General features: G+C 50.0%; 2 protein-coding genes across 3 annotated transcripts in view; one reads left to right on the top strand and one right to left on the bottom strand.

The window, feature by feature from the left end:
- Nucleotides 1–21,107, bottom strand: part of AARS1 (alanyl-tRNA synthetase 1) — a 370,792-nt gene extending 349,685 nt beyond the window's left edge. The window contains exon 1 of the mRNA XM_050772685.1: nt 21,104–21,107. The gene's annotated coding sequence lies outside the window, so the exon portion shown is untranslated. The remainder of the gene's footprint in view (nt 1–21,103) is intronic.
- Nucleotides 1,437–23,294, top strand: part of IL34 (interleukin 34) — a 76,674-nt gene continuing 54,816 nt past the window's right edge. The window contains exon 1 of one of the 2 annotated variants that reach the window (XM_050772790.1): nt 1,437–1,635. The gene's annotated coding sequence lies outside the window, so the exon portion shown is untranslated. Of the gene's footprint in view, nt 1,636–12,465; nt 12,579–23,294 lie in introns of those variants that run through there. The other variant, XM_050772789.1, reaches the window with a different exon arrangement.

Raw genomic sequence — 23,294 nt, 5'->3', positions numbered from 1 at the left:
AGGTAAGATTCTTTGTCTCTCTCTCTCCTTTTTTTTTAAGAAAAGCGACAGGGCCTTGCTCTGTCATCCAGGCTGGAGTGCAGTGACTCAATCACAATTTAGTGCAGCCTCGACCTCCAGGGCTCAAGTGATCCTCCTGCCTAAGCCTCCCGAGTAGTTACGACTACAGGCATGAGCCACCATGATGCCTGGCTAATTTTTAATTTATTTTTTATTTCTGCAGAGATGGGGGTCTTTCTACGTTGCTCAGGCAGGTTTCTAACTCCTGGGCACAAGCCCCAGAAAAGGGGTGAAGAATCTTACCCAAGGCCAGGCACAGTGGCTCAAGCCTGAAATCTCAGCACTTTGGGAGGCTAAGGCAGGAGGATTCCTCGAGGCCAGCAGTTTGAGACGAGCCTGGGCAACATAGGAGACATCTGTATCTACAGAAAATTTAAAAAATAAAAATTAGCTGGGTGTAGTGGTCCCAGCTACTTGGGAGGCTGAGGTGGGAGGATCAATTGGGCCCAGGAAATCAAGACCTCAGTGGGTTGTGATCATGCCACTGCACTCTAGCCTGGGCAATAGAGTGAGACCTTGTCTAAAGAAAAGGCCAGGCGTGACGGGTCATGTGTATAATTCCAGCACTTGGGAGGTTGACACAGGCGGATCACCTGAGGTCAGGAGTTCAAGACCAGCCTGGCCAACATGGTGAAACCCCATCTCTACTAAAAATACAAAATTAGCTGAGCATGGTGGAGCGTGCCTGTAGTCCCTGCTGTGAAACTCTGCCACAAAAAAAAAAAAAAAAAAAAAAAAAAAAGATTATTCACCTTTTGGAGCTTATGTCTTTATCTGTAGACTGGGTAACTCATTGGTGCTCAACAAGGATGATGTATCAGAGAAAGACCTTTTCTTCCACCTAATGGACCCCCAGTCCCATAGACACACACACACACACACACACACACACACACACACACACCAGTCACCATCTCATCACTCAGTTTTTTGTTTTGTTTTGTTTAGTTTTTTAGAGGCAGGATCTCGCTATATTGCCCAGGCTGGAGCACACTGGTTATTCACAGGTGCAATTGCAGCTCACTGCAGCCTCAAACTCTTGGCCTCAAGACAGTCTCCTGCCTCCGCCTCCTGAGTAGCTGGGACTACAGGCTTGTGTCACTACACCCAACTCCCCATCACCTGGCTTTTAGTTTTATGAGAAGAGGCTTTTGTCTGGGTCCGAGTGTTCTGGAGAGGAGCTGGGGTAGTCCCTTAAAACAGTCCAAGCTGCCTGGGAGCCAGGGCCTGGGTTCTGGGGACTTCTCGTAGTCAACTGGCCGGCACCCTCAGTCAGAGCAGTCCCCTGGCTGGTCCTCTGGGTTGAAGGCTCCCTCCTACTCCACACTCCAAGGCAGGCGGGGGCCACGTGGCCCTGCCCCGCCCCTGCTGGCTTCGGTTCCTGAGCAGAGCTGCAGAGGCCTGCTTTCCCCGCCCTTCTCATCAGACGGGAAGCCTGGACTGTGGGCTGGGGGCAGCCTCAGCCTCTCCCACCTGGCAGCCACTGCGCGTGGCCCTTAGGCACCTGCTTGGGGCCCTGGAGCCCCTTAAGGCCACCAGCAAACCCTAGGAGACCGAGGCTTGGCACGTGAACAGGTAAGAAGGCATCAGGCTTTCTCTCCCACGCCTGGCTTTCCTCTGCCTCTGACGGCCTGGCTTCCCCACCCCGATTCTGCTGCTGCTTCACTGATCCCAGGAAGAGGGACTTGAGCTAGACTTGACAAAGACAGTCCCAGCCAAGACTCTCTGAAGTATGCCTCAGAGAAGTATGCCTCAGCAGAACTGTCTGCCCTGGGTTTCAATTTTTCACCTTTGCCTTCATCAGCCTTGCTGGAAAAAACAGATCCACATAACCATAAAGCAAGTCATTTCTCTGTGTGTGCCCTTCGGAGTTTAGTCAGTTGACAAACCTACATTCTCATATGGTTGGCATGGGTCATGGGGCGCTGCTCCACTGTATATTGCCGTAGGTCTTTGGACCTTAATGTACTGTGTGTGTGAACTATCACTTGCATGTATTACTTTATCAAAAATCAGTTGATTTGGCCGGGCACAGTGGCTCACGCCTGTAATCCCAGCACTTTGGGAGGCTGAGGTGAGTGGATCACTTGAGGTCAGGAGTTTGAGACCAGCCTGGCCAACATGGTGAAACCCCATCCCACTAAAAATATAAAAATTAGCTGGGTGTGGTGGCGCATGACTGTAATCCCAGCTACTCGGGAGGCTGAGGCAGGAGACAGACTTGAACCTGGGAGGTGGAGGTTGCAGTGAGCCAAGATCACACCACTGCACTCCAGCCTGGGCGACAGAGTGAGACTATGTCTCAAAAAAAAAAAATTGATTTCAAGTTCTTTAAAGGAAAGAGGCAAAAAAGTCAACAGTGTAGGTAAACCTTTCTCATGCAGATGGGATTTCTGAAATTAAAATGAAGTGTTCTGCTTTTACACTTTTCTTTTCTTTTCTTTTCTTTTTTGAGATGTTGTCTTGCTGTGTCACCCAGGCTGGAGTGCAGCCACATGATCTTTGTTCACTGCAAACTCTGCCTCCTGGGTTCAAGTGATTCTCCTGCCTCAGCCTCCCGAGTAGCTGGGATTACAGTCACCCGCCACCACGCCCAGCTAATTTTTATAGTTTTAGTAGAGACGGACTTTCATCATGTTGGCCAGGCTGGTCTTGAACTCCTGACCTCAAGTGATCCACCCACCTCGGCCTCCCAAAGTGCTGGGATTACAGGCGTGAGCCACCGTGCCTGGCCAACTTTGCACTTATTTTTAAATGCACATACACCAACTAACTAGATGTTGTTTTAAGGTCCACATGGTATTCACCAAGTTAACAGACCCACCCCTGGGCGGGCAGCCTCTGTCCACTGATGGTGAAGTTGAGTTGCTTCTAGGTGTTTTGCAATGAATAATTCGACTTTTATGGACAACTCTGTGGAAATAACTTTTTTTTTATTTTGATATTTGAAGTTGTTGGTTTTTCCCCCTTCTCCTTGGAGTTTATTCTGCATCCAGAATGAATACTCCGGGCCAAGGACAAGAACATTTTTGCAGCTCAGCTCATGTTATGTGTGGGGTCAGCTCACTCATGAGAATTACGGGACTAATTTACTGATTTCCAGGGCCATGGTGGCAGAGTGGGCTGGGCGGGGGACTTGAGATCTCTGGGATTTCTCAGGAAGGGGACAGAGACCGTCTAGCGTAGTGGTTAGGAGCTTGGCTTTTAGAAGGCTGACTAGCCTGGGTTCGTATGCAGTAGCTGCCTGACCATGAACTTCCACCACATAACTTCATTGTGCCTCGGTTAGTTCACATGTAAAATCGAGGTTATAAAACTTGTTAGGGGCCAGGCATGGTGGCTCATGTCTGTAAGCCTAGCACTTTGGGAGGCTGAGGTGGGTGGATTGCTTGAGCCTAGGATTTCGAGACCAGCCTGGAAAACATAGTGAAACCCTGTGTCTACAGAAAACAAAAACAAACAAAAACAAAAACTTGTTAGGAATGTTGGAAGTCAGAGATGCTGTTTGTGAAGCATCTAGCATAAGACCTGGTGCTTAACAAGCACCCCTGGAGGCCCCCTCTTTCCCAAGCCTGGGGCTTTAACAAGCCAGGCAAAATTGAGAAGGTCAAGGACATCTTCTTGGCCTAGATCCTATTCTTACCCAGCTTCACGGTAACTAGAGTGAAAGGCTTCATTGCCTGTTCGAGGATATTTTGACTAGGCCTCTGTCTGTCCCAAAGCTGACACGTGGAGCATCAAGCTCAGGCCTCCCTCGGGGGGACCCCCAAGCTTTCATCCACCTCTGTTGTCACATCTGGATGCCGCCATTCTTATCTCTCAGCCACCCTCCTCAACATGCAGGTTTAAGGGATCCCTGGACAGACTGGAGAGTTCCCGGAACGTCTGCAGGTGCACCTGCCCAGCCCCAGCCTGCTGTCACTGGGGTAGGTTACGCACATGGTTCAGCAGAAGGAGCACAGGCTCTGGAGCTGGTCGGACTGGATTCCGGCCCCGGCAGCACCACTTCCCACCTGTGGGCAGTCACTGGACCTCTCTGACCCCCCGTTTCCTCATTTGCGAATGGATGTGTTAATATCTTTGGCCTAGAATTACATGAGATCACACAGATAAAGCAGTAGCCCCAAGGAGCCCTTACCGTGAAACTCAAGGCTGCACTCCAGAGCCTTCGAGAAGGTACTGGAATTAGCCATAAAGGACAGGCAGAAAATCCATGTGTTCATTTTCTCAGACAACAAAAATTGATTGGGTTGGCCGGCCCTGGTGCTGGGAACCAGGGAGAGACGTGCACAAGATGCCTGTCTGCTATTGACGTAGGCTGCAGGGAGAGGGGGAGTGGGAGATGAGTTGAGGGGAGGCGGTGGGGATAAGATTTTGAAGAGTTTGAAGATCAAGTGAGAATTTGGATTTGATCTCAATGATAAGGAGTTTTTTTTTTTTTTTTTTTTTGTTTTGTTTTGAGACGGAGTCTTGCTCTGTCGCCCAGGCTGGAGTGCAGTGGCGCCATCTCGGGTCACTGCAAGCTCCGCCTCCCGGGTTCACGCCATTCTCCTGCCTCAGCCTCCTGAGTATCTGGGACTACAGGCGCCCGCCACCACGCCTGGCTAATTTTTTTTTTTTTTTTTTTTTTTGAGACGGAGTCTCACGCTGTTGCCCAGGCTAGAGTGCAGTGGCGCGATCTCGGCTCACTGCAAGCTCCGCCTCCCGGGTTCCCGCCATTCTCCTGCCTCAGCCTCCTGAGTAGCTGGGACTACAGGCGCCCGCCACCGTGCCCGGCTAATTTTTTGTATTTTTAGTAGAGACCGGGTTTCACTGTGGTCTCGATCTCCTGACCTTGTGATCCGCCCGTCTCGGCCTCCCAAAGTGCTGAGATTACAGGCTTGAGCCACCGCGCCCGGCCAATTTTTTGTATTTTTAGTAGAGACGGGGTTTCACTGTGGTCTCGATCTCCTGACCTTGTGATCCACCCGCCTCAACCTCCCAAAGTGCTGGGATTACAGGCGTGAGCCACCGCGCCCAGCTGTTTTTTTTTTTTTTTTTTTTTTGACAGAGTCTTGCTCTGTTGCCCAGGTTGAAGTACAGTGTCCCGATCTCAGCTCACTGCAATCTCTGCCTCCTGGGTTCAAGTGATTCTCCTGCCTCAGCCTCCTGAGTAGCTGGGACTACAGGCACACGCCACCACGCCTGGCTAATTTTTGTATTTTTAGTAGAGATGGGGGTTTCCATGTTACCCAGGCTGGTCTTGAACTCCTGACCTCAACTGATTCACCTGCCTCAGCCTCCCAAAGTGCTGGGATTACAGGCATGATCCACCGCGCCTCGCAATGATGAGGGGATTTAAGCAGGTTTTGAGACGCCTGTTCTGGCAGCTTCGAGGGACGAAGCTAGTGTTGGCAGCTGATGTCGTTGGTGGCCTGGTGTGCCTCCAGCCTTCCCCTGCATCTCAGGGGCCCTAATTGTACTCAAAATAAATAACTGCAAAGAGAGGGGTTCTCAGGACAGGCCTGGGTCAGGCAAGCCTGGCCTGGGAGTTGGGGCCCTGGTGCTGGGTTCTGGTCCCAGCCCCACCACCAGAGCATGTAGATCTTTCCTTCTTGCCTCAGAGGAGGACTCTGTTTCCCAGGCTGCAGTGCAGTGGCGTGATCTCGGCTCACTGCGGTGCAGTGGTGTGATCTCAGATCTCTGCCTCCTGGGTTCAACGATTCTCATGCCTCAGCCTCCTGAGTAGCTGGGATTACAGGTGCGTGCCACCATGCCTGGCTAATTTTTGTATCTTTAGTAGAGATGGGGTTTCACCATGTTGGCCAGGCTGATCTCGAACTCCTGACCTCAAGTGATCCACCCACCTCAACCTCCCAAAGTGCTGGGATTACCGGCGCCTGGTCCAGGGCAATTAGGCTTCTTTTTTTTTTTTTAATTCTTCAGCTAAAAGAGGAAGAGGTGATTTATTATATGGTTGTTACGCTCGGCCACAAATAAACACAGAAATAGTCCAGAATGTCACAAGTCCAGGGCAGAGGACCAACATGGGCAGTTTTGTTTATGAGCAAGGTGGGTCTCAGAGGTGATTGGCGATCAGAGGGCGATGAAGTTCTAGATCTATTGAGACAAGCTCCAGACAGTAGCATGCAGTCCCACCGCTTGTACCAGCATCCCCAGCGCCTGGCGTTCCATGTTGCTGCTCCTGTGGCCTCCACGGTGCAACAAGCTAGCAGCTTACTTGTACCTCTGCCTCATCTTTCTTCTTTTGTGCCTCAGCCTGAGCATTCACTTCTTCCTCTACTTGGCTCTCATGGCGCAGAGGTTTCCAAGAAAATGGCGCTAAGGCCGACAGCGCAATTAGGCTTCTTATAGCTCTTTCCTTCTAGGGGTTCTGTACAATGTTTCTGGAGGCCACGGCTCCCCTTCCCCTGCCCCCAAGGCAATACTGTCCTGTGGCCTTCCCTGACCTGGCCGTAGGAGGGAGACACATCTTGTCCCAGGTGGGCAGTGTGGCGCTTTGACCTTGAGAGAGACTCCATGGAAGTCTGAGAACTGTGGTTTCCAGATGTGGGACACTCCTGGGGCGGTTCTGGGCTCCAGCTGTCATGCATGCTTGCGTATGAGGGCCACGTCTCATAAGTAAAGGGCAGTGTCCTCTGGGACCTGGGCTGCAACTGGCCTGGGAACCTGCTTCCTGAGCTTCCCAGGGGCTGCCTGGAGAGCTCCGTCTGTGCATCCCAGCACGCCTGGAAAACAGCCAGGCTTTCCCCTTGGGGTCCTCTCCACGTCGGGGGATGTGGATGGGTTGAGACTTGCCTATAGCTAGAAAGGTTCAGGCCAAAATGACGAATTGGAAAGGCCAAAGAGATGTGGACTTCCCAGCAGCCCCTGGGAAAAGTCAGCGCTCTGCTGCAGTGCTCATGCCTCTCCAGCATGAGAAAGTCCACGCTCTGGCCAGGACTCCACCACCAAGTCCCAGCTGCCCTTCGGCTTTGTCACCCAGGCATCTTCTCAATTATTCCTTTCTCCCTTTCCCAAGAACCAGCACTTTGCTGTTTCCTTGTCTTCCTGCTTTCTCTCTCTCTCTCTTTTTTTTTTTTTTTTGAGACAGAGCCTTGCTGTGTCACTGAAGCTAGAGTGCAATGGCACGATCTTGGCTCATTGCAACCTCTGCCTCCTTGGTTCAAGCAATTCTCTTGCCTCAGTCTCTGGAGTAGCTGAGATTACAGACTCCTGCCATCACACCCAGCTAATTTTTGTATTTTTAGTAGAGACAGGGTTTCACCATGTTGGCCAGGTTGGTCTCGAACTCCTGACCTCAGGCAATCTGCCCGCTTTGGCATCTCAAAGTGCTGTGTATACAGGTGTGAGCCACCGTGCCTGATCATCTTAATTATTTTTAAGGGTACAGTTCACTAGCATTAAGAAAATCCATGTTGTTGTACCACAGATGGTACATCAAACAGAAACTGTCTATTAAATGACTCCCCAAACTCCCCCATTTCCCTCCCCCCAACCTCTGGTTACCACCTTTCAGATATCTGTCTTCGTGAGTTTCACTGCTGTAAGTGCCTCTTGTAAGTGGAATCATAATCATACAATATTTGTCTTTTTGTGACTGGCTCATTGCCCTTAGCATAATGTCCTCAAGGAGTCCTGCTCTGTCATCCAGGCTGGAGTGCAGTGGTACAAACACAGCTCACTGCAGGCTCAAACTATTCTCCCACCTCAGCTTCCCAGGTTGCTAAGACCACAGCCTCGTGCTACCATACCTGGTCAATTAAAAAAAATTTTTTTTGAGGCTGGGCGTGGTGGCTCACGCCTGTAATCCCAGCACTTTGGGAGGCCGAGGCAGATGGATCATGAGGTCAGGAGATTGAGACCATCTTGGCCAACATGATGAAACCTTGTCTCAACTAAAAATACAAAAATTAGCCAGGCCTGGTGGTGCGCACCTGTAGTCCCAGCTACTCAGGAGGCTGAGGCAGGAGAATTGTTTGAACCCGGGAGGCGGAGGTTGCAGTGAACTGATATTGTGCCACTGTACTCCAGCCTGGGTGACAAAGGGAGACTGTTTTTTTTTTAGAGACAAGGTCTCCCTATGTTTCACAGGCTGGTCTTGAACTCCTGGGCTCAAGCAGTCCTCCCACTTCAGCCTCTGAAAGTGCTGGGATTACAGGCGTGAGCCACTGCATCTGGCCTCCTTGTTTTTTGTTTTGTTTTGTTTTGTTTTGAGACGGAGTCTCGCTCTGTCGCCCAGTGTTAGCCAGGATAGTCTCAATCTCCCGACCTCGTGATCCACCAGGCTAGGCCTCCCAAAGTGCTGGGATTACAGGCGTGAGCCGCCACTCCCGGCCCCGGCCTCCTTGTTTTTAAGGCTAAATGTGTATGTATATATACCGTATTTTGTTTATCTATTTACCTGTCGACAGACGCTTGGGTTGCTTCCATCTCTTGGCTATTGTGAATAACGCTTCTACAAACATGGGTGTACAAAAATCCCTTCAAGGCCAGGCCTGGTGGCTCACATCTGTAATCCAGCACTTTGGGAAGCAGAGACGGATCACTTGAGTTCAGGAGTTGGAGATCAGCCTGGGCAACATGGAAAGACTTCGTCTCTACGAAAAATAACTTGTGGTTTGTGTGCCTGTAGTCCCAGCTACCTGGGAGGCTTGAGTCCTGGAGGTTGAGGCTGCAGTGAGCTGTGTTTGTGCCACTGCACTCCAGCCTGGGTGACAGAGCAAGACCCAGCCTCAAACCAAACCAAACAAAAAAAAATGTGTCACCACTCAGAGGAGCCTTAATCCTAAGGCTCTGCCACCCCCTCCCATGGTGAAGGGCAGAGTGACGTGGGGTAGATGTGGGGTACGGAGGAATGGCAGGCACCGTCCTGGGCCTGCCCTCCAGCCTGGCATGTGTGTCTGCTGCTCACTGAATGCTCACAGCTCCTTGCAAGGTGCAACTGACTCTCCCCCGTTTTACAGATGAAGAAATCGAGGCATAGGGAAGTCTCCCAGCTTGCCCATGGTCACACAGGCGGGAGGTGGCAGTGATAAGATGTGACCCCAGATGGGCTGTGCCCTGGTCCACCTGTGGCGGCCACCTGGTTTGGTCACCTTGCTGGCGGGCCCCCTGCTCTCCTGCAAGATAATCCAAGATGTTGCCGGCTCATTTGGCGGCTGCCGAGCTAGCCCTGGGGCCTTGCTCCTGCCTGCGTGAGATGGGGGCCCCTCCCAGAATGCTAGCTAGTGTCAGGGTCAACTAGGTCAGGGGGACCCAGGGGCCGGGGTCAGTCGTGCAACTCTCAGGGATGGTCTTCTTCGGGGTCACTGCCTTCTCCCTGGCCAGGCCCTGGGTGGAGATCAATGCTGGAGGCCCTAGGGCGGCCACGGAGCAGTGACACAGCAAGGATTTGTGGGGATGGGGGCTGCTGAGAGCACCACACAGCCGCAGACCATGCTGAGGTTTTTTGTTTGTTTGTTTGTTTGTTTGTTTTTTGAGATGGATTCTTGCTCTGTCACCCAGGCTGGAGTGCAGTGGCGCGATCTCGGCTCACTGCAAGCTCCGCCTCCTGTGTTCACGCCATTCTCCTGTCTCAGCCTCCCGAGTAGCTGGGACTACAGGCACCCACCACCACGCCCAGCTAATTTTTTGCATTTTTAGTAGAGACGGGGTTTCACCGTGTTAGCCAGGATGGTCTCGATCTCCTGACCTCGTGATCTGCCCGCCTCGGCCTCCCAAAGTGCTGGGATTACAGGCTTGAGCCACCACGCCCAGCCGACAGTGCTGAGTTTGAATCCCAGCTCTGCCACCCGCTGCCTATGGGACCTTGGCAGAGTCACCATGCCTCTCCAGTCCTACTTTCCTAAGCTTAAAAAGGGGAAAAATACGGAATCTCCCTGTAATACACTACCCCACACCCTTCAGGATGGCTGCTATCGAAAAAAAAAAAGCCAGAAAATGGCCGGGCGTGGTGGCTCATGCCTGTAATCTCAGCACTTTGGGAGGCCGAGGTGAGCGAATCACTTGAGGCCAGGAGTTCGAGACCAGCCTGGCCAACATGGCGAGATCCTGGCTCCACTAAAAATACAAAAATTAGTGGGGCGTGGTGGTGCACGCCTGTAGTCCCAGTTACTCAGGAGGCTGAGGAATAAGAATCACTTGAACCCAGGAGGCAGAGGTTTCAGTGAGCAGAGGTCATGCCACTGCATTCCAGCCTGGGTGACAGAGTGTGAGACCCTGTCTCAAAAACAAACAGAAAACAATATGTGTTGGTGGGATGTGGAGGAACTGGCACCTTGAGCACAGTTGGTGGGGATGTTAATTGGTGCAGCTGCTGTGGAAACTAGTTTAGTGGTTCCTGAAAAAATTAACAAATGGAGGCCAGGTGCGGTGGCTCATGCCTGTAGTCCCAAAGCTGAGGTGGGTGGATCACCTGAAGGTCAGGAGTTCAAGACCCAAGACCAGCCTGGCCAGTGTGGCGAAACCCCATATCTACTAAAAATACAAATATTAGCCAGGCACATGCCTGTAATCTCAGTTACTCAGGAGGCTGAGGCAGGAGAATCACTTGAACCTGGGAGGTGGAGTTTGCAGTGAGCTGAGATTGCACCATTTCACTCTAAGCCTAGGCAACAAGAATGAAACTTCATTTCAAAAAAAAAAATTAAAGATAGAATCACCATACAATCTAGCAATCCCACTTCTGGATATATACCGAAAAGAACTAAAAACAGAGTCTCAAACAGATATTTGCACACCCATGTTCATAGCAGCACCAATCACAGTAGCTAAAAAGGTAGAAGCAATTCAAGTGTTCATGAACAGATGAATGGAAAAAAAAATGTGCCATAAATATACACAATGTGGTATGATTCAGCCTTATGAAGGAAGGGAATTCTGACACATGCTACAACATGAATGAACTTTGGGGAAATCATGTTCAGTGAAATTAGCCAAGCACAAAAGATAAATACTGTATGATTCTACTTATGTAAGGGGCTAGAGTAGCCAGATTCATAGAAACAGAAAGTAGAATGTTTCTATGGTGGTTGCCAGGGGCTGGGGGTGGGGAAGGAGGAATGGATATAAAGTTTTGGTGTTATAAGATGAAAAGTTCTGGAAATGGATGGTGGTGATGGTAACACAATAATATAAATGTATTTAATGCCACTGGAAAAAAAATGCTAGCTGAGAGTGGTGGCGGGTGCCTGTAATCCCAGCTACTTGGGAGGCTGAGGCAGGAGAATTGCTTGAACCCGGGAGGTGGAGGTTGCAGTGAACCAACATCATGCCACTGCACTCCAGCCTGGGCAACAGGAAACAGAGTGAGACTCTATTTCACGGAAAAAAAAAAAAAAAAAAGTTGAGTTGGTCAAATCTTTTTTAACTTTTATTTTAGGTTCAGGTCAGGGGTACACATGCAGGTTTGTTACACAGGCCAACTCATGTCATCGGGATTTGTTGTACAGATTATTTCATCACCCATGAATTAAGCCCACTATCCAGTAGTCATCTTTTCTGCTCCTTTCCCTCCTCCCACCCTTCATCCTCAGACCCCAGTGTCTGTTGTCCCCTCTGTATGTCTCTGAGTTCTCATTATTTAGCTTCCACTTTTGCAGTATTTGGTTTTCTGCTCTGTGCTACTTTGCTGAGGATAATGGCCTCCAGCTCCATCCATGTTCCTGCAAAAGACGTGATCTCATTTTTTTTTATAGCAGTGGTACATTTTACCTTTTGTGGGTTTTCTTTTACCTTTTTTTTTTTTTTTTTTTTGAGACAGAATTTCGCTCTTGTTGCCCAGGGTGGAGTGCAGTGGTGCGACCTCGGTTCACTGCAACCTCTGCCTACTGGGTTCAAGTGATTCTCTTGCCTCAGCCTCCTGAGTAGCTGGGACTACAGGCGCCCACCACCACGCCCGGCTAATTTTTGTATTTTTAGTAGAGATGGGGTTTCACCATGTTGGCCAGGCTGGTCTTGAACTTCTGACCTCAAATGATCCGCCTGCCTTGGCCTCCCAAAATGTTGGGATTACAGGCATGAGCCACCGCACCCGGCCTTACCATGATTTTTAAAAACAAGGGAAAAAATAGTAGGTCCTTTACAGGGTTGGTGAGGACTGGATGAGGCAACGCATGTGAATTGTGTTATTAGCATCAGGTCTGCGGGAATCCAAGGCTTTCTGCCTTCAGGGAGGTGTTGCCAGAGAGCTGGACAGACCCACGCAGGGGAGGGGCGTCTGTGTTCCTGTGGAAGTCATTACTCCATTCCGCAGAAGCTCCTCACGGAGGGAGAGGGCTGGGGTTCAGGGAACCCTTCCTGGAGCCTTGATGGGGCCCTGCTTGGGGGATTCCTAGCATGTGTGGGATGGGCAGATTCCAGACATTGGAAAGTCCCTGGCAGAAAAATCACTCCCGCTGAGGGGCAGTTGTAGGGAGGAGGTTTGGGCTCACCCTAGAGAACTCATGATCAGAGATGTCTGCATGAGGAACAGAGGCTGCTTTGTGAAGTGGGGAGCTCCCCATTAGTGGAGGCAGGTAAGGAGGTGCCTGTGCGAGGTGGGGGTGGAGCCGAGGCTGTGCACCTCTCTGATGTGACCCAGTCCAGACAAAAAGTGTATATAACAAGCCAGTGTAAAGGCGGTGCTCGGGTCAGAGGGAGGGGCAGCCAGCTGGGAGGCTTGTGCTAGGTCTAGCCCAATAGCACAGAAGTACCTGGTGCTGTTTCCACTGGGCCAGGCGCTGTGTTAAGCTGAACAGGCTTGATCTCAGATCCTCACCACAGCCCTGTGCGGTAGGGGCTGTCAACACCTGGGAACCAAGGCTCGGAGGTTAAGTCACCTGCCCAAGGTTAGCCAGCAGCTGGCGTTGCTGCGATTCGAACCCAGGCAGTCCAGCTTGAGCCCTCCATCCTGGGTGGTAGTCTCCCAAACCCGTCCCCCCACAAGCTGGCCTCTCCCTGCCCCCTGTGCCAGCCCCTGGCAGCCAGTTCCTGGGGTCAGGGGTGCACTCCCACCCCCACAGTACAGATGTAGCTGCTGTACCCTTCCCGCCGCTGGTGCGCTGCCCGTCCCTCTGGCTGCCTTCACACTGTCAGCGCTGGCTGCTCTGTGGAGCCAGAGCCGGCCCCAGTCTGCTCGGGTCTCCGGGGTCTCAGGACAGCACTGTGGGGACCATGCCGACCGAGACTGGGAGAGCCAGGCTCCGTGTCACTCAACACCTTCCTTCTCCTGCCATTCAATGAGACACTCCTAATAACTCTCTTCCAGGCCTCAAAGTCTGTTCCATAGCCGTTGAGCTGATTTTGCCTTTTGTGCAATTGTGTTTTCCAACTCAGCTCTCTGGGTGCCAAGACCTTGTCCACATGATTCAATTTGTCCAACTGCAGCCTGGCCCCTGATAGGCCATAAACACCATTCCTGATGGCAGTGATCCAGTGCCCTCCTTTGTCCCCAGAGCTGAGGCAGGATGACCACCACACTTATAGCTAGGACAGAGGGTGACTCTGGCAGGGACAGCAGTTTATCCAGAATGACCCAGTTAGCTGGGTGTGGTGTCATGTACCTATAGTCCCAGCTACTCAGGAGGCTGAGGTGGGAGGATCGCTTGAGCCCAGGAGGTTGAGGCTTCAGTGAGCCATGATCACACCACTGCACTCCAGCCTGAGTAGTGGAGTGAGATCCTGTATCTTAAAAAAAAAAAAAAAATGGCCCTCACCGTCCTCCCATCCCGCCCCTGTTAGCGTGGGTGGCGGTCACCTTGTGTGAAGACACCGGGAGCTGTCATTTACCTCTGTGCCAGGCAGGGTGCTGAGCTCTATTATACAGGCACCGTCTCCCCGGATTCTTACAGGGCCCAGCCTGTGACGTGCAGCTGATATTCCCATACTGCAGATGAGGAAACTGAGGATCGGAGAGTTTAAGTCATGCCTAGGAGCCCGGCTTCTCCCCTCCCCCTGCTGTGGCCCTGAGGCTCCGTGCTAGGACTGGGCTGGGTCCCATGGCAGTGATGTTTGTGCTCCTTGAGGCTTGGAGGAGCAAAGTGCATTTGATCTTTCTCTTCTCACCACCGTCCTGGGTAGGGCCCCGGTAGTACTAGGTAGTGATGAAGAAGCTGCTTAGGGTCTCCTCCAAGTTTCCACAGTGGGAAGGGGCACAGGGGCAGCAGGGAGGTGGTGATCCTTCTACTCCCCCACGACCTGCTCCGGGCTCATTCTTGTCTCTACTACACTGGATCACTCCATAGCCCTGCCTCTGGCTTCCCAGACCCCAGTACAGTCATGCAATGCACCAAAGGCCAGCAGACCCACTGGCCCGGCTGAGGCTGGGCTGGGGCCAGGCGCTTTCCAATGTCTCCTCACAGGCAGGAAACCTTTGTTGGATGATGTCACTGGAGCGGGTGCCTCCTGTTCTACTCGCCCTCGTTCCTCTCCCCAGTGCACCCCACCCCGACCGCCTCCTGAGGTGTAATAGAAGGCCCCTCGTCTCTCTGCCCATGAGAATCAGGTGGCAACATAACTTTTGACTCTTGTGCTGCTGTGACAGAGTTCTGGGACCCTTAACCCGACCCTGGAAGGTGTGGCTGTAAACCCCAGAGGAGGAAGCGTGGCAGGCTCAGGGCTCTGAGACTTGAATCCTGGGCTCTCTGCCTGCAAAGCCTACACCAGCTGGAGAATAATTATTTTAAAAATAGCTTTTAAACTTCCTTAAAAAAATCAGTAGACTTTTACAAAGCAGTTTTATTTATTTATTGGTTTATTTTTTCTTTTTCTTTCTTTCTTTTTTTTTTTGAGATGGAGTCTCACTCTGTTGCCTAGGCTGGAGTGCAGTGGCGCGATCTTGGCTCACTGCAGCCTCTGCCTCCTGGGTGCAAGTGATTCTCCTGCTTCAGCCTCCTGAGTAGCTGGGATTACAGGCACGTGCCACCACACCCGTCTAATTTTTGTATTTTTTAGTAGAGACGGGGTTTCACCATGTTGGTCAGGCTGGTCTTGAACTCCTGACTTAATGATCTGCCCACCTCGGCCTCCCAAAGTACTGGGATTACAGGCGTGAGCCATGGCGCCCGGCCCTATTTTTAAATTTTTCTTAAACACACAGTTTTATTCTTTTTATTTTTTTGATAAATAGAGACGGGGTTTTACCATTTTGGCCAGGCTGGTCTTAAACTCCTGGCCTCAAGCGATCCTCCTGTGTCAGCCTCCCAAAGTGTTTGGATTACAGGCATGAGCTGCTGTGCCCAGCCCTATTGTCCATTTTTTAACTGGGTTGTTTGTTTTCTTATTGTTGAGTTTTTTTTTTTTTTTTTTTTTTTTTTTGAGACGGAGTCTCGCTCTGTCCCCCAGGCTGGAGTGCAGTGGCGTGATCTCGGCTCACTGCAAGCTCTGTCTCCCGGATTCACGCCATTCTCCTGCCTCAGCATCCGGACTAGCTGGGACTACAGGTGCCTGCCACAGCACCTCGCTAATTTTTTGTATGTTTTAGTAGAGATGGGGTTTCACCATGGTCTCGATCTCCTGACCTTGTGATCCACCCGCCTCGGCCTCCCAAAGTGCTGGGATTACAGGCGTGAGCCACCGCGCCTGGCGTTATTGTTGAGTTTTAAGAGTTTTTTTGTATGTTTTAGATACAAGGTCTTTATCAATATGTCTTTTGCAAATATTTTATCATTTTTCCTAGCAATAGTGTCTTTTGCAGAACAGAAGCTTTTAATTTTAATAAAGTCTAATGTCAATTTTTTATTTCAAGGATCATGCTTTTGGTATATAGAAAAACATCACCAAGCCCAAGATAAGTTAGATTTTCTTCCTATGTTATCTTCTAGAAGTTTTATAGCTTTGCATTTTATGTTTAGGTTCAAGTTTCATTTTGAACACATTTTTGTGAAAGGTCTAAGGTCAGACCTTAGAATCAATGTTTCTTAGTACCTAGTTTGTTGTTGTTGTTGTTTTTGAGACAGGATCTCACTCTGTTGTCCAGGCTGGAGTGCAGTGGCATGATCGTGGCTCATGGCAGTCTCGAACTCTGGGCTCAGGTGATCCTCCCACCTCAGCCTCCCGAGTAGCTGGGACCATGGGTACATGCCACCATGCTGGGCTATTTTTTTCTTTCTTTCTTTCTTTTTTTTTTGTTGTGATGGGGCCTTGCTGTGTTGCCCAGCCTGATCTCAGACTCCTGCCCTCAAGCAGTCCTCCTGCTTTAGCCTCTCGGAGCACTAGCATCAGAGGTGTGAGCACCTGGCAGTATCTAGATTTTTTTGCCTGTGAATGATCAATCATTCCAGCACCATTTGTTGAAAGACTATCCTTTTGCCATTGAATTGCCTTTGCTCCTTTGTCAAAGATCAGTTGACTGTATTTGTGTGGGTTTATTATTGGTTCCCTATTGTTCCATTGATCTATTTGTCTGTTCTTTCACCAATACCACACTATCTTGATTGCTATAGCTTTAAATAAGTCTTGAAGTCAGGGAGTGTCAGTTCTCTAATTCTGTTCTTCTTTTTCAGCATTGTGTTGTCCTTCTAGGTCTTTTGCTACTCCATGTAAACTTTAGAATCACCTTGTAGATATCACAAAATAACTCTCTGGGATTTTGATTGTGTTGCATTGAATCTACAAAGTTGGGGAGAACAAACATCTTAACAATATTGAATCGTCCTATCCATGAACATGGAATATCTCTCCATTTATTTAGATCTTCTTTGCTTTCTTTCATCAGGGTTGTATAGTACTCCTCGTACAGATCTTGTGCATATTTTGTTAGATTTATAGTGAAGAATTTTATTTTTGGGGTGCTAATATAAATGGGATTGCGCTTTCAATTTCAAACAGATAATGAGTGCACACAGTAAAAATATTCAATAGAGAGGGATTGGTTTATAGTGAAAAGTAGCTTCCTCTACTTCTTATTCCCTAGGCCTCCATTCATCTATCCAAAGACAGTTACTGATGCCTGGTTCTTATGGGTCCTTCCAAAGATTGTATGTGTATATTCAAGCTCATAGTAATAATTATGATTGATTCAACAAATGTCATGAGCATTTATGATGGGCCAGACACAGGAGATGGGCAGAGAACAAAATGAAGCGCTGTTCTCCCTGAGCTTACATTCATTACAGTTAGCATCACTGACCATAATATCTAATCCTCACAAGAATTCTGCCTGGCAGGTCTTATTATCTCTGAGGGAGGATCAAGGGCCCAAAGAGGACTTTCTGGGGGAGGACTCTCTTCCTCTTCAAGAGCTCAAGCAGAACACACTGGTCCTGCCAAGATCTAGGGGCAGGGCTGCTACTGCTCAGGGCCAGAGGAAACAGGTTTTGGAAAGGAGGGCTTCTTGCCAAGCCAGTGGGTGGAGATGAGGAGGAGGTGAGGAGGAGGCTTTTGGGAGGTTGCCCGTCTACTCTAGGCCGATTCATATCAAATATTCTAGGCCTTGGGAAACCCTCATATTTCCAGGTGGCTGCATTTCAATTTCTCTCTCTCTCTCTTTTTTTTTTTTTTTTGAGATAGCATCTCCCTCCGTTGTCCAGGCTGGAGTGCAGTCGTGCGATCTCGGCTCACTGCAACCTGTGCCTCCCGGGTTCAATCAATTGTCCTGCCTCAGGCTCCCAAGTAGCTGGGCTAACAGGTGCCTGCCACCACACCCAGCTAATTTTTTTGGTATTTTTAGTAGAAATGGGGTTTTGCCATGTTGGCCAGACTGGTCTCGAACTCCTGACCTCAGGTGATCCACCCGCCTCAGCCTCCCAAAGTGTTGAGATTACAGACGTGAGCCACCGCGCCTGGCCTGCATTTCAGTTTCTTAGTTTTGTTTCCTCTCTAGTTTTCTTCTCCTTCTTCTTCCTCCTCCTCCTTCTCCTTCTTATTCTTCTGAGACAGGATCTCACTCTGTCACCCTGGCTGGAGTACATGGCTTACTGCAGCCTTGACCTCCTAGGGTCAGTTAATCCTCCTGCCTCAGCCTCTTGTGTAGCTGGACCGTGGGTACTCTCCACTGTGCCCTGCTAATTTTTATTTTTAGTAGCGATGGGTTCTCACTTTATTTCCCAGACTGGTCTTGAACTCCTGGACTCATGCAATCCTCCCACTTCAACATCCCACCGTGCTGGGATTACAGACATGAGCCACTGCACTGGGGCTCCTCTCTAGTTTCGTAGGAACATTCTTCTGGGGAGTAGTCTAACCTTGTTTGGCTGACCTCAGGAGAAATGGGATTTGCTTTAGTCTGTTTGGGCTGCCATAAGAAAATCCGGCTGGGCGTGGTGGCTCACGCCTATAATCCCAGCACTTTGGAAGGCCGAGGTGGGCGGATCATTTGAGGTCAAGAGTTCAAGACCAGCTGGGCCAACATGGCGAAACTCCGTTTCTCCTAAAAATACAAAAATTAGCTGGGTGTGGTGGCACGTGCCTGTAGTCTCAGCTACTCGGGAGGCTGAGACAGGAGAATCACTGGAACCTGGGAGACAGAGGTTGTAGCAAGCTGAGATTGCACCACTGCTCTCCAGCATGGGTGACACAGTGAGACCCTGTCTCAAACAAAAAAGAGAAAAAAAAGGAAAGAAAAAAGAAAATTCTATAGACTGGGAGGCTTGTAAACAACAGAAGTGTTTTGTTCTAGAGCCTGGGAAGACCAAGATCAAGGCACTGACAGATTCGGTGTCTGGTGCGGGCCCTTGTCCTAGGTGGCTGTCTTTTCGCTGTAGCCTCAGCGGCAGGAGGGGGAGGGATCTCTCTGGGGTCTGTTTTGTAAGGGCACTAAGTCCATTCGAAAGGCTCACCGTCACGACCTCATCATCTTCCAAAGACTCTACCTAATACCTCATCTTGGGATGATAAATTTTGGCGGAGACACAGATATTCAGACCATAGCAACATTTATTTGTGCCAAGACTAAGACTGCCCAGAAAGGTCGCTAGGGCATCCCCAGAGGCACAAAGAGGACCGTGATCATGACAGGCTGTGATATGGAGCCAGGGAGAGTGAGTTGCTGCAAAGCAGGCATCTGTGTGGCAGATCTGGGCCAAATCAGCTTCCCCTCGCGTCTTCCTCTCAGGCTGGAGGTGACTCTTCTCCACATGGCATTGGGCACACTGGCATCCCATTTACCACCACTGCCTCAGAAACTGGAGCCCCTGCAGCCACCCATATGCCTCTCTGTACCTGTCCCCCACACCCTGCCAAAAATAGTTGTGTCCAGTTGCAGTGAGGGTGGAGCGGCTATTATCTCTGTGTGTCATGCTTATAGTAATGACAGCTTACCACTGACTGCAAATTTCATTCCCTCTTTATTTAAAAAATTGTGTTTTTTTGTAGAGACAGGGTCTGGCTATGTTGCCCAGGCTGGTCTCAAACTCCTGGTCTTAAGTGATGTCCCTCGGCCTCCCAAAGTGTTGGGATTACAGGCATGAACCACCGTGCCCAGCCTTATTCTCATTTTACAGAAGAGGATGGGACTCTGAAGCCAGATCTGTGCTTGTACCCATAATACTCCGTTACCCCCACAGGGCCCCAGCACCCAGGGTATAGGCACACTCAGTAGAGGTCGTCCCCAGCTCAACCTGTTTGTATGTAGATCACTTGAGCAGCTCAGGTGGGTGCCTGCTGCTTAACCCTCCTAGTGAACTGAGCCCCTTCTCCTCTGTTGCGCTCTGGGATAGTTCCCAAGTGGCACTGCTTTGAGTCATTACTGACTTCCTTATTTCCTAGTGGCCCATCTCCTAAAGTGAAGTTACCCCTTCACAGAGTTCAGCCAGTTTTTTAGCTTTTTCTTTTTTCTTTTTTTATTTTTTGAGACGGAGTTTCACTATTGTTGCCCAGGCTAGAGTGCAATGGTGCGATTTCGGCTCACCGCAACCTCCGCCTCCCAGATTCAAGCGATTCTCCTGCCTCAGCCTCCCTAGAAGCTGGAATTACAGGCATGTGCCACCACACCTGGCTAATTTTGTATTTCTAGTAGAGACGGGGTTTCTCCATGTTGGTCAGGCTGGTCTCGAACTTCAACCTCAGGTGATCCACCCACCTCAGCCTCCCAAAGTGCTGGGATTACAGGCATGAGCCACTGTGCCTGGCCAGCTTTTTCCTTTTTTTTTTTTTGGAAACAGTGTCTTGCTCTGTTGTCCAGGCTGTAGTCCAGTGGCACTATCATGGCTCCCTGCAGCCTTGAGCTCCTGGGCTCAAGCAATACTCCTGCCTCAGTCTCCCACGTAGCTGGGACCACTGGCACATGCCACCATGCCTGGCTAATTATTAATTTTATTGTAGAGATGGAGTCTCTCCATGTTGCCCAGGCTGGTCTCGATCTCCTGGACTCAAGTGATCCTTCTGCCTTGGTCTCTCAAAGTTCTGGGGTTACGAGTGTGAGCCACTGCTCCTAGTCCAGTTTTTTAGTTCTTATTACAAATTGCCAAGTAAGGACTAATCCAGAAAGACTGGAGTATTTTATCAATGAACACATTTCAAACATATGTATCTCTTACAAAATGCAGCTCTTTAATTCCTAAAGGCATGTGTTTTCTTACGTGATGACGGACACTCTATACAATGTGAGCAATGTTATCTATTAAATCTATTTAATGGTACCTGCATCTATTAAATGGTACCCATTTTGTTGTCAAGGATCTGATTCTTTATATAGCTGTCCCTCTCCAGAATAGGCCAGGAAATGCCTGGGTGGCCCAGGCCTTGGAGGGGCAGTTCTTTTTTTTTTTTGAGATGGAGTTTTGCTCTTGTCACCCAGGCTGGAGTGCAATGGTGAAATCTCAGCTCACTGTAACCTCCGCCTCCTGGGTTCAAGCGATTCTCCTGCCTTAGCCTCCCAAGTAGCTGGTAGCTGGGATTACAGGTGCCCGCCACCAAGCCTGGCTAATTTTTCATATTTTTAGTAGAGACGGGGTTTCGCCAAGTTGGCCAGGCTGATCTCGAACTCCTGACCTCAGGTGATCTGCCCGCTTCAGCCTCCCAAGGTGCTGGGATTACAGGCGTAAGGCACCGTGCCTGGTCAAAGGGGCAGTTCCTTAAAGGGTCTGGGATGCTTCTCCATCCTGGCATGGCTCAAACCGTCCGCCCCCCAGAACTTCCTGCCAGGCCCTTCCAGGCACACCATCCTCCATCAGCGACCCCTTAGAGGTCACCCTCCTATATCACAGGACTTGAGGGAATGGTTGGCATGCTGGCCTCCAGCTTTTGCCTCCAGTTCACCTTGCATATTTGTATTTCGTAAACTAATGTTTTCCTCAAGCCACGCCCCTGCTCAAGAAACTGCACTGCTCCTGGTGCTTCTGTCAATGAAAGAAAAAAAAAATCAATCTTTTGGCCGGGTGCGGTGGCTCACACCTGTAATCCCAGCACTTTGGGAGGCCAAGGCTGGTGGATCACCTGAGGTCAGGGTTTGAGACCAGCCTGGCCAACATGGCAAAACCCCGACTCTATTAAAAATAAAAAAATTAGCCAGGTATGGTGGTGCACACCTATAATCCCAGCTACACAGGAAGCTGAGGTAGGAGAACTGCTTGAATCCAGGACATGGAGGCTTCAGTGAGCCAAGATTGCGCCACTGCACTCCAGCCTGGGCGACAGAGTGAAACTCCGTCTCATAAACTAAAAAATAAACATCAATCTTTTAAAGAATTAAAATTAGTTTTATTCAGAAGTCTTACTGAGGACAATAGACAGATGCCTGCAGTCCAGGAGTTCTGTCAGACCGCTCTAAGGCAGGGTTTCAGTTCATCGCTCATACACAGGCAGTGGGGGTTCCAAAGGTGCAAAATCACATCAGTCCTGCTCAGAAGTTACATTAAGGTAGAACCACATCAAGGTTGAGTGTAAGAGTCCATCTGGTTATAGATTAGAGGTATTATCACTAACCTTGTAAGATGTTATGTTCAGCAAAAGGCAAGGCTAGGGTCACGCATGTTTTAAGGAATATACTGACTCAGGCAAGAGATGGCCGGGGGTCAAGTGCTGTATCCTGTTTTGTCTTCAAGCATCTTTCTGGAGAGCTGCATGCTGTCAGAGAGCCAAGGGGCTTTGTGAAATTCTGCTGGCAAGCAGAAATGAGCAAACAGGACTTCTTAGGTTTATTACTTTGTCTTATCCCTGTTATGTCAAGAACTGCCTGCCCTTCCTTCCTTCCTTCCTTCCTTCCTTCCTTCCTTCCTTCCTTCCTTCCTTCCTTCCTTCCTTCTTTTTCTCTCTCTCTCTTTCTTTCTTTCTTTCTTTCTTTCTTTCTTTCTTTCTTTTCTTTCTTTCTTTCTTTCTTCTCTCTTTCTCTCTCTTTCTTTCTTTAACAAAGTCTTATATGAGATCTAGGCTCACTGCAACCTCTGCCTTCCGGGTTCAAGCGATTCCGCTACCTCACTCTCCCAAGTAGCTGGGATTACAGGTGTGCACCACCACGCCCAGTTAATTTTTGTATTTCTTTTTTTTTTAGTAGAGATGGTGTTTCGCCATGTTGCCCAGGCTGGTCTCGAACTCCTGACCTCAAGTGATCTGCCTATCTTGGCCTCCCCAAGTGCTGGGATTATAGGCGTGAGCCACTGTCATCTGGTCCCAATCCCTTTTTAATCAGAAGCCAGCCTCCTGCTGGGTTTCCCAGCAGCCCCAGGTGGGGTGGGGACAGAGGGAATGAAAGGCTATCTTCCCTTACCTGGAAGGGGCCTTCTCATGGCCCTGGCAGAGCCAAGGATGCCCTTGTCCAATTGGCTGCCTGGCCAGAGACAAGGAAACTGAGCTGCCAGCCCCAGCCTGAGCCCAGACAGAGAGGGCCTCACGGAGACCAAAGGGCGAGGGCCACACACTTTCCAGCCTTTGAGGAAGTAAAGATGGCAAACCCATCCGTGGTGAAGTGGAATCGCTTCTCTCCAGGCCCAGCAGCTCTGGGCTACAGCTGGAGTGGACTGCCCTGACAAATTCAAGGTAGGGCGTGCAGTCCCTGTGTTGAGACTCCGAAGTTGCCGGACTAAGGTCTCCCCACTCCAGTGCCAGATCCTCACGGTTGCAGTGAGCCGTGGAGGCCAGGCTCCTTTGGCCTCTCCATCAGGCTTTTGAGCTGCACAGAACTGCTGGGCTGGGGGAATGTGGTCTCTTCCTTTGCTTTCAGACCCTTGCTGGGAATGTAGAGTTACAGCAAGAGCAATCTAGATTTCATACTTGCTGCCCAGCTTGCCAGCTGCATGGCTTTAGGCAAGTTGCCAAACTCTCTGAGCTTTGGTTTCCTTATCTTTAAAATGAGGTTGAACCGGGAGCAGTGGCTCACA

This window comes from Macaca thibetana, chromosome 20 (assembly GCF_024542745.1).
Source record: "Macaca thibetana thibetana isolate TM-01 chromosome 20, ASM2454274v1, whole genome shotgun sequence".
NCBI lineage: Eukaryota > Metazoa > Chordata > Mammalia > Primates > Cercopithecidae > Macaca > Macaca thibetana.
Note: the sequence above shows the minus strand (reverse complement) of the source record. Positions and strands in the feature narration are given on the sequence as shown.